Genomic DNA, 11,890 nt, shown 5'->3' with positions numbered 1-11,890 from the left:
AGACCAGACCTAAGTATTACTCAGTTCTGAGTTTTAGGTCACATTTTTCAAACTTGTTATCTAATATTAGGCATTTAAATAAGTGACCTGAGTTTGAGGGGCTGGACACTTATAGCTCCCACCCAAATTTGTCCAAAAATTTTCATTAGTATATCAGTGAAGGCTCCCAGAGATCTGAGGCAGCAAACCACAAAATTCTTGGCCAAGATTCAGGGCCAGCCTTAGGGAAAGTGGCACACTCTGGGTGAACTTGTATTTTGGTGCCCCTGCTGCCTCCCCTGGATCCCCACCCACACCCTGCATCACCCCTGGCCCCTGCTGCCTCCCTTGACCTCCCCCACCCATCCCCCATTGCCCCTGGCTCCCGCTGCCTCCCCACCCGTAACTCCTGGCCCCCATTGCCTCCCCCCATTCCATGAGCTCCATTACATGGCCTCACACCCAGGCCCACCCTGCTCATTGCCTGTTGACCATGGCACCCCCCTCACCATGGTGTCCGGGTGGTTGCCCACCCATAAGGCCGGCCCTGCCAAGATTCCTACTCCCCAAGGTTGCTGTGAACTCAGCAGTCCTTACAATGACTGCCCTGATAGTATCTAACACATGGCTTTTCAAAGGGCTGTGAAATACCCGCAGGTATTGTGAAGAAAGTTTGTGTTGGGTCTCCCAGGGTCTGCCCACAGGCAAAACTCCACCTGCCTGAGATGCCAAAATGAGACACCACTCACCTTGAAGACATTCAGACTAGGACTGGTCAGAAATTTTCCAATGAAAATGCCTATTTGTTGAGCCCAAAAATTTTTGGCCCAAAACATCGGGGTTGGATGAACATTCAGCGAATCCAAAGCAGGTATCCCACAGAGCCCATCTTGGATTCCTGATGAACTGCTGGGCACCCCAGTTTTTTCTAAGGTCCACAGCTCAAGGGCAGAGACCTACCAGGAGATTGCCCAAGGACCGGGGAACCCAGTGATTCTAGTGTCTGCGGCTCAGGGGCAGTCTGACATGCCAGGACTTCCAGAGTTTCCAGGCTCCCTGTTATGGGTCGGGAGCCTGAGAGCCCCAACTCTAACTGGAGCTTGGTTTCTGGATCTGTATGAGGGAGCCTGGAAGCTCTGAGAATCCTGACCTGAGCTGGGGCTTTCAGGCTCACTGCCATGGACAAAGGAGTCTGGAGCTCTTGGGGGCTCCCAGGGTCTGCAGGTCTGAGGCAGCCCCACCATGCATACTGCCCTGGGACCAAGGGCTTCCAGACTCCAGGCCTGCCCAGGAGTCAAAGCCCTGGTGCCCTCTGAGTCAGTCTGCAGGGAGTTGCTGGGTGGAATTCTCTGGTTGCTGGGTCACTCTCTCTAAGTTTTCATCCGAGGTTCTCAAAGTCCTTTAAAAACACTGGTTACTTGCCACCAGACAGGAGATCATTTCACCCCCAGCAAATGCAGCCATCTCCGCATGGAAACACAGCGGCTAACAGCACCAATAAACTCCATACAACAGGTTTAGGACAAAGCGAAGATGAGTAGCATACCCATTGAAACAGCTGGAAAGGCTAAGGTAAGGGGAAGATAATTACCTAAGCTGGAATTTGACCAACCTTGTCCTTATGACAAGTGCCATGGGAAGCTTCAATGACTGCAAATGGGCAGAGTTAGAGCTGGTTAAACAGTGGGAAAAATTCTTCACAAATTCTCTGGCAGGGAAAAAAAATTGTGAGTCGCTTTGTTGACTCTGGTTCAACCATCTGAAGAACTGGCCCAATGGGGAGGGAGGAAAACAGCTAGTTGCGAATACTATTTGAAGAGCAGCCCACTGGCTGTGTGGAAGAAGGGATGGTGATCATCAGACTTGCAGCAGGACCAGGCTTCCTAGCGCCAGCCTAAGGCTCTGATTCAGTGCTGACTGAGAGGGAAAAAGAGTATCCTACTGAGTTACCTTCCTGCAGCACCCTGGTATATTTCCTGGACATTCTGCATTCAACTATTGCTCAACCCTGCTTAGGCTGGGAGCGCCAGAGTGAGAGCAGTATGTCTCGTGGGTAGGGCTCTGGGATGGATGCCAGGAGCAGAAATTTCTCCTGCTGTATGACCTTGAATAAGGTACTTCACCTCACTCTCTGTTCCCCCCTCCTGCTCTTTGTCTGTCTTGTCTATTTAGACTGTAAAATTCTGGGGGCAGAGACTGCCTGTTACTATGTGTTTGGGTATCACCATAGGGCTTTGATCTTGGTTGGGATGTCTGGGCACAATTGCAATACAAATAAATAATAATGGCAGGATAACACCACAAGGGGGATTGTCAGCAGCATCTAAATGAAACTGATGTTTACAGTGGGCTTTTTTGTCAAATGCATTTCCAGCTATGTTACTCTGCATGGGGCCCAGGCAACGTGTATCTTATTACTTAAAAATCCTTTATCTCCAAACCGTTTGCTAGGCAGAACGTATCAGGCACTAGGAGAAATGTTTTCATGAGCAAGTCATTGCTTATCTGTCCTTTTGGCACAAAAATTGATAGAGTAGGAACCCAGCACCTGGAACTGAGCTTGGAAGTGCACAGCCAGGCATTCCATCTCATTCACAGCTGAAGAAATGCAATGGAAGATCCCTTTCGGGATATATGCAGCTGTGGTCCAATGTGAGCCATTCACAACCTCCTGTTTTTTCTGCTGGGCTAGAGAAAGGGAAAAGTACAAAAACAAGTCAATGGTTAGCTAAAGAGAAAAGGAGGTAGATTTAAAATGAGAGCTGGTGATAATGAATGGCTGAGTGATGTGATTAAAGGGGAGGGGGCACATATTTTTAAACCAGAAAGTTGTATGTTTTATCTCTCTCTCCCCTTGCCTCAATGAATCACTCTTCTTTTGAGATTGCAAGCTCTTACAGGCAGGGACTGTGTGTGGGTAGTGCCAAGTACATGGTAGGTGTTACTGGAATACATATTTATATTCAAGCTCGCTGTAGCCCGAGGGCTGCCGACAGATTGCCTCAACATCAAATTCAGGACACTGCAGGTCCCAGGAAATAAATTGTTTCTATGCATTTAACAACAGTGCTTTGAATTGTTCATGTTTTTTTAAATCCAGATCAGACTGGAATGCAGTGGATGTATGAAACAAGAGAAGTTGTTTTTAAAGGAAAATAGCAGTGACTAGTTAGACCTTAACTAGATAGATATTTACTAAATAAGAAAATATACTCTCTCTGTAAAAAGGCATTTTCACGGCAGCTTTCCGAAATGCCTTCCAATGTTTCAATATCTGCATCCAGCAAAGGGGGTTATTGTGTGTCTCACTTGGCTGCCATTTTAATGACACCAAGAAGCCCAGGGTCGCTTGAATTTGACTGGAAAAATTCAGGCCCCGTCAGAAAGCAGTGGACGCACTTTTTAAAAAATAATGGAATTTACCTTTGTAAACAGTTTTGAAATTCATTGGGGGAAACTCAAATAGCTTTGATCACCTCTGTGAATAGAGATAAGGTCTGAATTCTGCACTGCCTTACACCTGTTGAAACACCACATAAGTAATTTTGAGGGAAACACTAGGGGTAACGCTTTCAAAAGTACCTAACTGACTTATGAGACAAGTTCCATTTTCAAAAGTGACTTAAGAGTTTAGGTCCTTTTTGAAAATGGGACTTAGGCTCCCAAGTTACTTAGGCATTTGTGAAAATTTTCCCCTAAGTCACTGAGCTAGCAAAAGGTTGTCATTTACCAGAGTTTTTGCCAAAGAAGGGAGTCTCTGGTGAGACTGTGCACTTACCCATACACAGCTCTTGGCTAGGTAATACAAATGTAAATTATTATTATTTTTTTAAATAAAAGAATAGTGTATAAAGTAATGAGGCACTGCATGTTTTAGTACATAGTGCACAGGACTGGGAGCAGAGCTGGGCAAAAATCAGACTCTCTGTCCCATGGGGAATTCTGATATTTCAACATTTGTTTTTATCCCCAATCAGGAAGAAAAGTTGAAATATTGAAATTTGTCATGGAAAAAAAATTGGATCAAAATGAAACATTTCAACATTCCTGAAACAGAAATGTTTCCTTCAATTGCATTTCCCCATTGGGACACATTGCCTCATGGGAGTTGTAGTTCGGGAGCCTGCTGTCCCTATTCTCCCCTACAGGCCAGTCTCCCTGTTCTGACTACATCTCCCATGAAGAAAGAATGAGGGGCAGAACTACAACTCCCATGAGGCAATGTGCTACAATAGGAAATCAAGATGGGTGAGGTAATAGCTTTTATTGGACCAGCTTCTTTAGTTGAAAGCGACAAGCTTTTGAGCTGAAGAAGACCTTGTCTCTTTCATATCCCAGGACCAAGACTGGCTACAACAACACTGAAAACATATAATAGGGTAATGCAGTTTAATGCTGAGATGACTTGAAACAAAACACTTCAGGTCAGTTCAACAAAACAAAATATTCCATTTTGGTTTTCCTAATGGAAAATAGAAAATTTTCCAGCAAAATTGAAATTTTCTCACTGAAAACTATCATTATGTGGCAATTACACTTTGCATTCAAATGGTTTTCCCAACCAGCTCTCAGTGAGCAAGACATGACAACTGTGCTCTCTGTTATGTTTATCTATGTACAGTGTCAGTAGATGGCACTCCAGAATAGTTAGCACTGCTCCTGGCTTTTATAAGGCCCTGTGACAAAGCTCTGTCCTTGTCTCCATGGGTCCTGCATTTCCTGGCAGATTACACTAGCCTCAGAGGCTCACTGTGACCCTCCACATAACCCTTCTCTCTCTAGAGACAAGGGTCATAGCTTACTGCGCCATTTTCATCATAAGCCAGCGAGGGAGGTGAGGAGAAGCTATCCTCCCTTGCACAGTCTCTGTTGTCTCCCAGTCTCAGTAACTAATCGGGGGGAGAAGCCCAGGCCCACCCTCTACTCCGGGCTCCAGCCCAGGGACCCTAATAGTATCAGCTATGGTAGCTGACCTTTTAGAAACATGACACATACAATTCCCTGGGCTACTTCCCGACAGCAGCCCCCACTTCCTCAAGCTTCCCTTCACCCTTACTCAGGGCCTCCTTCCTTGTGCCTGATATGGTGTATACTGCTCAGTCTCTCCAACAGCACAACTTCCTCCCACAGCTCCTGACATCCACACCCACCTTATTAACTGGGAGGCTTTTAACTAGTTTCAGCCAGTCCCTGACTGGCTTCAGGTGTCCCAATCAACCTAGCGTTCTCCCTGCCTTCTTTCTTAATTGGCCCCAGGTGTCTTAATTGACCTGGAGCAGCTGCCATTTAACTTATCCTGGTACCAGGGATTTGTTCAGCCTGGAGCTAATATATCTATAGCCATGTGGCCTTTCCCGGTCACAGACCCATAAAGCCTATTGTTGTGCACTGCAAATGACTTCCCTTGTACAGCTCTTTACATCTGTTGTGACAAAATGAATCCCTAGTTTCTGATCCTTGCTCTACCACTAACGACTTCTGTGCCTCAGTTTTCCCAGCTCTAAAATGTGGATAATAAAGTTTCTGTTGTGAAGAATAGTAAATTAGCCTTCTCTCGTGCAAGGTACTCTGCACGGGTGGCCCCCTACGTCTGCAAGGGGCTCCACTGACTTCAGTAGGGCTCTCTACAGGAGCACAAGAGTAACTTGGAATAACTTGCAGGACTGAGGCCTTCATGCTGCTTTGAAGATTTAAGGTTCTATGTAAGTGCTAAGTCTTATGATTAATGGAATAATAAATTGAAAGAACCAGGAAGATTGGAAATCCAGTATTCCCATCTCAGAAAAAAGCCCTGGTGCACACAGATGTTAGGCCTTAGCTTAAATGAAAAAAGCAACTTTTATTGTACGCTTAAAAAACAACAACCACCCTATAGCAATAATGCCCAAAGGAATGCAGAGAAAGAAATCCCAAAGTTTCACAGCTGTGTGCCTTCCTCGAAGTTGAGGATTTTATTCCATGCATTTCTTTGGGTATCATTGCCCTCATTTAATACGAATTGACAAAGTTTGAATATATTAATGATGTAGGCTTATCAGTCTGCCATCTGTGGCATGCATTTAGGCTTCCACCCTCTATTCCTGCACAAAGAGCAACAGTTCAGCTCATTCTTGGAGCAGCATCTCTGGTCTGAAAATTAGTATTTCTCACTTACTAGGAATATGCTACAATAGAGCCAGTCTGCAGAAATCCAAACCAAAGTCATTATTGTCGCCGACCCATGCGTATACAATAATCATCACAGACTGGAACTGTACTGCATCAATCTCTGATCCCCTTGATTCATATGGTTTCATTCAGCTTGTGGTCTCCAATTCTATAATCCCATTTTATAACCTTTTGCCTTTACAGCCATCAACTACAATGAGTCAAGTGCATAAGAATGTCTTTTTATTATTACTCCTCTCTCCTATTCAATGTTTGTACAAAATGTTCCATTTTAAAAAAAAACAGGTATCTCGGTTTTTGCCATTGTTCTAACAGGAGGAAGTAAACTATTATGCACAAAATGAGAGTACACAAAAGCAAAACAGGGTTGCTGATGCCATGAGCCTTAAAGCAATGCAGGGAGCATAGGAAAAAGCTTTGCTGTGGGTGAGAGATTTATCATGTATTTAGGCAGAGAGCAAATAACGTGCACAACACATGCTGTCTGAAAACTGGCAAGGGTAGGACTCAAACTCAGTGTAGATCGGTGTTGCTCAGCAAAATGAAAAGCCTCTGTGGGCAGAGGGACCAGCACAAGTCCTATACATCAAGTAAGCCCTTGGTGCTAAACTTTCTTGCACCCACCTCATGCTTTCCCTCTACATGATGGAATTTCAGCCCTCAGTGTAGCTGCACCAAAGGAAACCCCTAGAATAGACAAGGAAAGCTGGGATTTGCCTGGATGTTGCTTATCCCTGCATGAAATTGGGATCAGCTCCACTGGTGCTAGGGTTGCCAACTTTCTAATCACACAAAACTGAACACCCTTGCCCCATGCCCTGCCCCAATGCCCCGCCCCTGACCTGAAGCCTCACCCCCCCCACTTACTCCATTCCCCCCTCCCTCCTTCTCTCGCTCTCCCCCACCCTCATTCACTTTCACCAGGCTGGGGCAGGAGGTTGGGGTGTGGGAAGGGGTGAGGGCTCCGGTTGGGGTTGCAGGCTCTGGGGTGGGGCCACAAATGAGGGGTTCAGGGTGTGGCAGGGGGCTCCAGGCTGGGGCAGGGAGTTGAGGTATAGGAGGGGGTGAGGACTCCAGCTGGGGGTGTGGACTCGAAGTGGGGCCATGAATGAGGGGTTTGGGGTGCAGGAGGGGGCTCAGGGCTGGGGCAGGGGGTTGGGGTATGGGAGGGGGTGTGGGCTCCAGGAGGCAGTTTGGGTGCAGGAGGAGGTCAGGGCTGGGGTTGGGGTGCAGGAGGGGGTGAGGGGTGCAGGCTCCGGCTGGGCGGCGCTTACCTAAGGCGACCCCTGGAAGTGACCGGCATGTCCGTCTTCTAAGGCGGAGGGGCCAGGGGGCTCTGCGTGCTGCACCTTCCCGCAGGCACTACCCCCGCAGCTCCCATTGCCCACGGTTCCCTTAGACCCACTGCACCAGCTACTGGACTTTTAGTGGCCCGGTCAGTGGTACTGACCGGAGCTGCCAGAGTCCCTTTTCAACCAGGCATTCCGGTTGAAAACCGGACACCTGGCCACCCTAACTGGTGTTCACCCCTGTTTCCCCTAACTCCACTAGGGCATTGCACTGGTGCAGCTACGCCAGTGGCTAAAATCAGGGCTAACTCCAAGGGTGTTGACATCAGGTTTTGGCAGATGTAGGGCTTTCTCCTGTGCCACTGCAGCTTTGTCACTGGCTCTGGTGGCCCCAGGGTAAAGCAGGAAATGACTTTCAAAAGACAGTTATTTGTGCTCTGAAGCTCATGCCTGTATTTCGTTAGTGACCTGGGGTCTTCAACAGTTTTTTTTAAAGAAAATACACTTCTTCAATTTCTTAAAAATAAAAGCCATCTCACTAGGCCTCTGGAGAATCGTCCCACCTAGAGGGACCCTGGGATGGGGGAGAGACCTCTGTGGTTCCCATACCACTCCACACCCTGCCCTCCACCCCCAGCAGCTGACACAAGGGAAAAGGGAAGTGTGTCAGCGATTCTCAACTAATAGAATGACCCCCTTGGGACAAACGGCAGCTGGGGTCAGAAGTCCATCCTGATACAGACTGTCTGAGGAACAGGGGGAGCACAAAGGTATCTTAAAGCCACTTTTGCCTCGCCCCTCTAAGCTGTGCTGCTGCCCAGGACCTGGTCCAAAGATAATGATGTACAGAGCTGACACCCCTCCCACACTCCCCCCACCCCAAAAAATTAAGCTTTTGGGGTTTTTTTGAGGGATCTTCTCCCCCCCGCCTCCCCGGACGTGCAGTAAAATGAATAATGCCCAGGATGGGTTTTCCGCTCTTTTTCTCTTGCTTTCTTCCCCCTTCTCCCACTCTGTAACTTTTGAAAAGTTGAGGGAATTTTGAAAAGTTAGAGTGGCAAAGTTAGAGCTTAATTTTGCCATATGTCCCTCTGTAATTTTTTCAGAGTGGAGAAGTTTTGAAAAGTTACAGAGTGGAAAAAGGAAAAGAGAGAAGACAAAAAAGTAGAGCCTCTCCCTAACGCCAGATATCATTCAATGGCCAAAAATGGGAGAAGGGGGAGGGAGAAAGGGATGACAAAAACTTGAATTTGTGAAAAAACTGCGGTTTTTGAAAACCTAAATGAAAAATGAGGCAAAAGTTAGGAACAGAACCTAAACTTGGTCTCATCCATGCTCCTACCCACTTACACATCACGTCTTCGTGACTTGTGCAGGAATGTGTATTTGTAATCAGGCTGTGTCAGTTAAACTTTAACTAAACATGTCTGTTATTTTTCTGTCCTTCCAAAGCTGATGCCCCGACCCTGCCCTGCCCCCACTCCACACATCTAAGAAAAGCCAAGTAGAGTCATTGTGATCACGGGTATAAAATATTCTCCCTCCTCCGTGTTACTCACATCTATAAAATTGCAATATTTCTTGATGCTCTACTGAATGTCTGATCAGTTTCATTCTTTCCCAATGGCTGACTGAATCTCATTCTTGTCTTATGAGTTTGGTTGTCGGGGGATATGGCTATTGGTTAATTTATGTTAGCTATTTATGAAGGGAGGCTTTTATTTTTAATACGAAACTTTTGGTTGTCCGTCTGTCTGCTCGTCGGCCTTGGAGCCAGAAAACGTGAGTAGGAAGTGATGAAGTAGCAGCAATTACGTAACCAATACCCTGGGAAGCAGGGTCTGCGGGACACTGGGATTAGAACCATCTGCCCAACAGGTGTCACAGCTGATCCAAATCTATTGCTGATCTGTTTCTATCAGACTGTAAAACTGAGGCCTCGTCCACCTTATGTAAGCGGGGGAATAGTCCCGCTCTTGTGGGGAACTTTCCTGGCTTCTGCACTACCCCGGTGAAGTGGGCTAGCGAAAGGATCTGAGTCCTCGCTCCAACTTCCTTTACCCAGTGGCCTCCCTGCCCTTGAGGACTCCCCTTCCACTCTCCTGTCTGGCAGAGTCCTTGTAACCCCAACAAGGCTGGGCCCAGGATTCCGGGGGGGGGGCTCGACCCCCAACCCTGCTGTGGTCACCTAGGACAGGGGCTAGGGTGTCCCCACTCCAGGGTACTCTCTCTGCATTGGGCACGTCTCTGACCCACTGACCATTACATACAATTTAAAGCAAATGCAAGTTATTTAATCAACAATTAATTTTAAGAAGAAGAAGGAAAAATGGGAAAGGTTAAAGGAAACACATCACCCCGCTCTGTGGCAGGGAACCTCACAAACAGGGTCTCTGGAATGTCAGGACAGTTCACAGGCTGTTCCTTGTATGTCCCAGGCCTTCTTCTCAGGCCCTGGCTGTGCTGCGGGGATGCTGTGGGTTGGACACGTGCTCTGGTGGTGGCCACACGCTCTCAGACTCTAATTGGTAGGACCCTTCTTCCCAGCGTCGCCCCCGCCCTGTCGGGGTTACGATCCAAGCCTGGCCTGCAGAGCCTCTTGGCTGAGGTGTCTCCCTGCGCTGGGCTCCCAGGGTCCCCCTCGCTCTCACCAGCTGTTCACCGCACCCAGCTCCGCATTGCTCCAGCCCCAGCTCCACCACTCTGTCGCTGCACCGCTGCTGCTCTGCCTCCAGCTCCCTGGGCCGCTTCCTTGGCCCCTCTGGCTCTGGTTGCTGCAGCTCTGCTCCCAGGGCAAGTCTGCTCTCTCTGGGCTGTGCCTCTGGCTTTGGGGCTGCAGCTCTGCTCCCAGGACCGGGTCTGCTCTCTCTGGGCTGCTTTTCTGGTCCCTCTGGATCTGGCACAGCTCTGCTCCCCAGCTCAGCTCAAGCCCCTGCTTTCTCCTTAGTTTGGCCCCACTCTGTCTGACCCAGGCAATTCCTGCTCACACGGAGGACGGGACCTCCCTGGCCTCCTGACTCCCTGATTAGCCTGCTCGCCCTGTCATTCAGGCTGACCTGGAGCATTGGCCTCTCCCCATTGTTCCTGGGGGCTGTCAGTCTCAGGGTCCTGGTTTCCTATAGACCCTTCCCCTTTTTAGTACTGGGAGCTAGCCAACCAAAACACCCCCACTGACTGTTAGTAAGGGGGCAACAGTCCCCTTACACTTAGGGTGTTTTGTTTTGTGCCACGGTTGTATAGTTGATATGTGATTTTGGGTTTTGGTTTGTTTGATGGGTGTTTTGTTTTTTGCTACATTAACTACGCAGGTAGAGTGGTATAGTTAAAACAACAAAACAAACCAAAAAACTAACCAAACAAAGCTAGTGTGGATACAGTTATACTGCTATAAGTCACCTTTATAACTTCATCCACACTAGGATTTTATGCTCATATAACTATTTCAGTGAAGATATCACCGCCCTAACCAGAATTGTTCTACCTGTACAACTTTTCTATTGTCCTCAGACAAAGGTTTTCGTGTCTTTAATTGTATAGAATGGACCATTTTTAAAGTAAAATTATTTTCATGGCGTGATTTCGTTTCAAGCTAAGCAGGACTTCACTATAACTGAACTAGCATCTTGTGTATTGCAACAATTTGAAACAACCTGGCACTGTTTTATGAGCTCACTGTCAACTGAGTTTTGTTATGAGTTCACCAGGTGTGGCTTTAACTGAATTTTTCTTAGGCAAACATTTCACTTAGGTGAAGGAATTATACAGACTTTGATCTTCTGCTAGCTGCTGGAAAAGCCATCTTGACACCACCCCAGCTTAGGACACTAGCCAGATTTCATCCCCACCTTAAGCTGCCCAAGCATCTGAATAACCCCTGACCAAGGAGAAACCCCCCTCTCACCTAACAACCTCCATGGGCTACAGCCCAGCCAGTGCTCCCAAACCTCGCCTTTGATAAAGGAGGACACTTATCTAATACCCTTAGTTATAGAAGAGGCTCCCGCACTCAAACTCCCCCAAGCTACCACAAAAAACCCTCCTTGTGTATGAAATGTATAAATAAAAACACATCAACAGAATATTTTCAGGCCTTTTTTTTTTTTAATGGCCACAGAAACCTGTTTTTATACAAGTAAACATTCCCTTGCAGTCCTAGCAAATCAAGTTAAGCACCAAGAGAAACACAAGAACTGAACAGAGCTACCCTGATTTATACCAGCTGCTCCCTTTTAAAGATTTGTGGGTGAGGCAGCCTCAGGAGTTCTTTGGCTGGCTGAGCTGAAGATACAGGATACATTTAAGAATGGGGCAGTGCCAGCTGGAGCAAAGCAGTCAGCTCAGGTAGAAGGCAAACGGAAAATGCAAGAAACCCAACAGGCATACACCAAGGTAAAGAGCAGGAGGGTGGGTAGCTACCTGGCACAAGAGAAGCAAGATGGAAAGTCTACAGAGAA

General features: G+C 47.4%; 1 protein-coding gene across 1 annotated transcript in view; it reads left to right on the top strand.

Moving 5' to 3' along the window:
- The first annotated feature begins 2,074 nt into the window (after window positions 1-2,074).
- Window positions 2,075-11,890, top strand: part of BCL2L14 (BCL2 like 14) — a 35,809-nt gene continuing 25,993 nt past the window's right edge. Inside the window, exon 1 of the mRNA XM_074936335.1 lies at window positions 2,075-2,093. The gene's annotated coding sequence lies outside the window, so the exon portion shown is untranslated. The remainder of the gene's footprint in view (window positions 2,094-11,890) is intronic.

Source organism: Natator depressus, chromosome 1 (assembly GCF_965152275.1).
Source record: "Natator depressus isolate rNatDep1 chromosome 1, rNatDep2.hap1, whole genome shotgun sequence".
Taxonomy (NCBI): Eukaryota; Metazoa; Chordata; order Testudines; family Cheloniidae; genus Natator; species Natator depressus.
This window is presented reverse-complemented; position numbering and strand designations above follow the sequence as displayed.